Source organism: Apaloderma vittatum, unplaced genomic scaffold (assembly GCF_000703405.1).
Source record: "Apaloderma vittatum isolate BGI_N311 unplaced genomic scaffold, ASM70340v1 scaffold10710, whole genome shotgun sequence".
NCBI lineage: Eukaryota > Metazoa > Chordata > Aves > Trogoniformes > Trogonidae > Apaloderma > Apaloderma vittatum.
Genome location: NW_009694016.1, coordinates 39819 through 45399, shown reverse-complemented (window position 1 = coordinate 45399; position 5581 = coordinate 39819).

Here is a 5581-nt window from a genome sequence, read left to right as displayed (position 1 = left end):
CCCCATCCACTTGCTGCTCACGCAAAAGTCAGGCTGTTGATCAGGCTGCTTCGGCACAAGGTGGGAAGTCCCTTTTCTTTTTGGATACAATTTGGCATGGGCTTTGGGAGTTTGCTTTGTTTTGGTAGGTGCTCGGTATCCAAAGAGCTACTAATTCAATGTTGTAATTCAGTCACTGAAGCTCGTGGCATTGTGGATTTGTTTGTCCTGTATGTGGCAGTATTTAATAAGCCATTGGATTATCCTTGTTATTTTAGGAATAGAGAATGGTGCTTCAACCCTTGGATGTCTCAGTTGATAGCTGTTCTGCATCTGAGCTATTTGCAAATGTTTTATTGGGAATTGTCATCAAAGTTCTGGTACCATGATCTCAGCACTACAAGAGTTTCTGTTACAGCAAAGGGCAAAGCATCTGAACAGGGCACATGAATAGTTTCAATTTTCAAATCATATTTATAACAATTTTGGAGGTATTAGAGTTTATAGGGGTTACTTTAGATACTATATGGTATTTTAATAGGAAAGTATATATAATCAGTAACTATATATATATTTAATAAAGTCCTACTAAATTATCATATTGAACTCTCTGTTTATTTTGTAGTGTGGTTTCAATAAATATCTGCACTCTGTGTATATATCTACATGTAAATAATTGGCATGACATGCATAAGCTGACTTGCAGACATAATTCTATGTTGTACTTTACACTGTATTTCAAAAATTTGAGAAAACATTTTTCAAAATAAAAAGCCTTTCTACACAAACTGCTTACTTTATTATTTGTACCAAGGGAGGTTTAGATTGGGCATCAGGAAAAATTTCTTCACCAAAAGGGTAGTCAGGAATTGGAACGGGTTGACCAGGGCAGTGGTGGAGTCCACATCCCTGGAGGTGTTTAAGAGTTGGGTAGACGTAGTGCTTAGAGATATGGTTTAGTCAAGGACTTGTCAGTGTTAGGCTAATGATTGGACTAGATGATCTTAAAGGTCTTTTCCAACCAAGGTGATTCTGTGATGCTGTGACAAGGGAGAAGAGACAAACCCCCACGCTCCTTTTGAGGACCATGAAAGCACGCGTGGTGAAAGCTGCCACAGTGTCTATAGGGCCATTTTCCTTGGCATCATGAAATAGCTTAAGATTTTTCTCTATTTCTATTTTCTCTGTGTTTTGACTTACTGTATTATGACCTTTCAGTGAACGTTTAAATGTAGAGACTTACATTCTTGTTGAACTAGCACAACATGACTGTGCTGTTACCAAACTGGAGACTTGCAAGGGGTGAGACACCTGCATTTTTTACCCAAAGGAATGAGAAGAGTTGTCATTATCTGGTTGCACTAATGCACCTTGCAGCATATGATTCTCCTGCTCTGCAGATTTTATTGTTTGGACTTTATTGTGGACTATTGAGCAAGTAATTTGTGGAATAAAATCGTAGAATGTCTTGGATTGGAAGGGACCTTTAGATACCATCTAGTCCAACCCCCTGCAGTGAGCAGGGACATCTTCAACTAGATCAGGTTGCTCAGAGCCCCATCAAGCCTGACCTTGAATGTCTCCAGGGCTGAGGCCTGCAACACCTCTCTGGGCAACCTGGGCCAGGGTTTCACAACCCTCATTGTAAAAAACTTCTTATCTCCTGGCTAAATCTACCCTCTTTCAGTTTACAACCGTTACCACTTGTGTCACAGCAGCCCTTGCTAAAACCATTGCCCCCATCTTTCTTACAAGTTCCCTTTAAATACTGAAAAGCTGCAATAAGGTCTGCCCAGAGCATTCCCTTTTCCAGGCTGAACAGCCCCAACTCCCTCAGCCTGTCCTCAGGAGAGGACAGCACCTCAGGAGAGGTGCTCCAGCCCTTTGATCATCTTTGTGGCCTGCTCCAACAGGTCCATGTCCTTCTTGAGTTGAAGGCTCCAGAGCTGGACGCAGTACTCCAGGTGGGGTCTCACCAGAGCAGAGCAGAGGGGCAGAATCACCTCTCCCGATCTGCTGGCCACACTTCTTTTGGTGCAGCCCAGGACGTGAGTGGCCTGCTTGGTGCATAGTTGGCTCCTGTCCACCAACACCCCCAAGTCCTTTTCTGCAGAGCTGCTCTCTAGCACATCATCCCCCAGCCTGTATTGGTGATGCCAATTGCCTCAGCCCAGGTGCAGGACCTTGCACTTGGCCCTGATATACCACAGGCCTGCTTCTCCACGCCCTTCTGGATGACATTGTGTCCCTCTGGTGTGTTGACCTCACCAGCTTGGTGTGAGCCCCACCAGCCAGAGACGCCCATGACTGTTGAGAGGAGACATTTCAGCGATCCAAGAACCTGACGTAGGTGCAGACTCAACAGGCTGCAAAGTCAGTTCAGGTCCCAGTTGGGAATGTTTTCTCATTAACTGGGCATGATTCATTCCTTCAAAACCTACCTGCCTTTCAAACATGAACACTATGCTTTTTAAACAACAAGGTATTCACACTTATCTTAAAAAAAATTTATTTCACATTTGTAAAGCTTTTCCTGTGTTATTTGGATTAATCACTGATACGGAAAGAAAGTATTGAAAGATATTCTTTGCTTCTTTTTCAACAGTTCGCTGCTTTTCGGTTTCTTTATGGCAACAAGCTCAGAAGCTAAACTACCCTAGAGCAAGTGCCTTTGCCAAAGATCGTGGTGTGCTTTTTTAATGTAAACATGCAGGGATTCATGGGAACATTGAGTGACCTCCACAGCCAGTACAGAAAGCAGTCTTAATTTACTTGAAAGTACTTTGGTAATTGAAATACATCTTTCTGCCAGTATAATTGAGGAGCTGATTAGTTAGATTTAGCACTGGTGTATTTCATTTAAAATTACTGTTAATGGCTCTCGGGTGCCCTTAGAAGGGATTAGAGTCCTGTCTGAATGAAAAACATCAACGATTTATTTGTGTTGATGGTCATTCCTTTTGTCTTCTTGCAGAAAAACACATTCAAAGGGAAACATGCAGCTTATTTGGATTTGGGGTCTTTTCAAAACAGGATTTGTGCTGACACACTTCGCACTATGACGGCCGTGAGCTCTGTCCCCACGCCCTGGCGGGAGGAGACACACCAAGACACACCTCAAGGGCTCAGCCCTTGAGGGGCTCAGGGGGTGGCTGGAGGTCATGCGGGGTGTCCCAGCACAGCGTGGTTCAGGGCAAGAGCCACGGGCTCCAGCCAAGTTCATTTGGGGGCTCTATAGTCCAGACGTGACCGTGTGCTCGGAGCGTTGCTGGGGAGGTGTCAGCACGCTCCGCGAGCAGGTGAGAGAGCTGCTCAGTGAGAAGTCCCATGAGAAACCTTTCAGAGGACAATTCACAAACCCGGGTGAAAGAGATAAGAAACCTGAGCTCGGTCAATCTGTAGAGTGTTCCTCCAAATAAATTAAGTGGCGTACGGGATACAGCTGGTTCCTAGGATTAGGCAAATGCTGTTTGCAAGGACCTCACAAGAAGACAACAAAGATGAGGGTTTCAGCGTGCCTGAGCTGGGAAGCTGAGCACAAAGCACTGGAAACAGACTCTCTGAAAGCAGTGAAGTCTTAGAGTCCTGAGTTACCACAAAACAAGCAGGGAAAATCCACCAAAAAAAACCCCCACATCTGAGGGCTCTGGCAGCACCCTCCAGGGACACCTGAAGGAAGCAGGTAGATAGCAGAAGACCTCAGAGGGATGTAGGTACAAAATGTTGTATTGAGTAGTGGTGATGCAAATACATCCTTAGATATATACTCATTTTAAGTTTATTTCCTGCTCTTGCTGTTAGTTGAGAGATGCTCGTTTGGTCCTGAGAGTACTATTTCTTGTCTGTAATTATGACAAATTTCGCCTGCCTAGGATGGCAAAAATGGTCGTTCTGCACAATGTCCTGCCTTCTGTGCTACAGGCTCAGTGCAAGGTATGTCCCCAGACCTTTCCTTGAGAAATTTGCAGGGAACGCCATTCGAGTGTTTCACCCCAGCTGGAGCTGTGATTTGTAACACCGTTTCATTATGGAACAGGTCCTTCTCTTTGCCCTCCCTAAGCCCCCTGTAGCTCAGACAATGATAAACAAAGAAGCACAATTAATTTTACCCCCAGAGCAATGCAGTACCAAGTTGTACAACGAGATTCAGGTTCTGCCACCATTGAGGACTTTCCTTCACATTTTTTTCTTATCTTTGTTTGAATGATCCCTTGAAACATTTCCCGATTAAATGAACTGGAAAGCCAAACGTCCAGGTATCTCTAAGTGCATCAGCATGAAACGCTCTGATGGATATTGTTGTGGCTTTTTAGCTGATGCAGTTAGCTTAGCTGGATACTTTTTATGCAGAGGGAAATCAAAAAAGTGTGTTTCTTTATCATGTTCTTTGTGTGCCCCTCTTATGAACAGCTCCTCTCCTGAATGCAGCCAGAACAAACACAGCTCTTTGGGTTTTAGATTTTCCAAGGCCCTTGTTCAGGTCAGCCTTCTCCTGTAGGAATCACCACGTTTGAGTAAAACAGTGGTAACACAAAACCCACCACGGCACCATGGGTGATTCAGGGTGGTGGACCTCCTCACAGTATCACCTCAGCCTTGGCTTGGTTTGGTGCCTTCTCCAGAGCTGCAGCATCTTCGTTATTGACACGTACAAAAAGAAGTGAAAGCTTCATCTGAACTCCTGCATGACAGGTTCCCTGATACTGCTTAGATAAACACAAAACATCAGGGCTGTCTTTCCTGTGAGCAGCAGGCGATGATTGCATGAACTCATTAGTCTGTTTTAAGTGGAAGTTCACCTGCGCTGTGCAGAGATGAGTAGGTCTCCGCGGCATCTGTATCATCATGGAGCCTGAGATGTTAGAATGAAAAAACATCTCATTCAAGCAGGATGTTATTAGCTAAGGGTTATAAAGCAAAAACTTCTGCCTGAAAGGGTTTAAACATACTATTTCAAATAATGAATAACTTATAAATAAATAAACTTTCAAATAATGAGTAACCCCTATACCTGTCCATTACCATGTCTGTTAAAAACCTCAAGCCATATGAAGTCAGTCCACTCAGTCCGGAGGAACATCATTGCAATAAATTAATAACTGGGGACTAGATAAAGGTACCAGTGCAGGCACGCTCAACTGAATGCATTCTTAGGTAGAACTTAAACTTTGATGCCGTGTAGTTCCTCAGTGTCTCAAAGAGTTAATGCTTCCCTGCGAACACATTAACAGTACAGTGCATCCTTATCAAGGGATGGCATCCAAACCACTGGTCCAGACCTGAATTGCCAGCACTTGCTCAAAACAAGAGGGAGAGAGGTTGTCTCTCCAGTGATCACATCATGTCCCCCGGCCGTTCTGCCTGATCCCTGTGTCCTTCACCGGGGTGCGAGACCCGCTCCCCACCCCTTGCAAACCACGTCAGAGGGCAGTGGGCTGGGAAGCGGGATGTGTTAAGGATGAGGAAAGGATCACCTGAGTGCTGGAGTCAAGTCCCTCAAGAGCCAGTTGCGAACTGGCTGAGAGTTGTGGCCTCTTGGTGCAGCCGAGAAAAGATTGCACCAGGCCAAGTCAACAACTTCTCTGTGCACGGGCAACAGGGA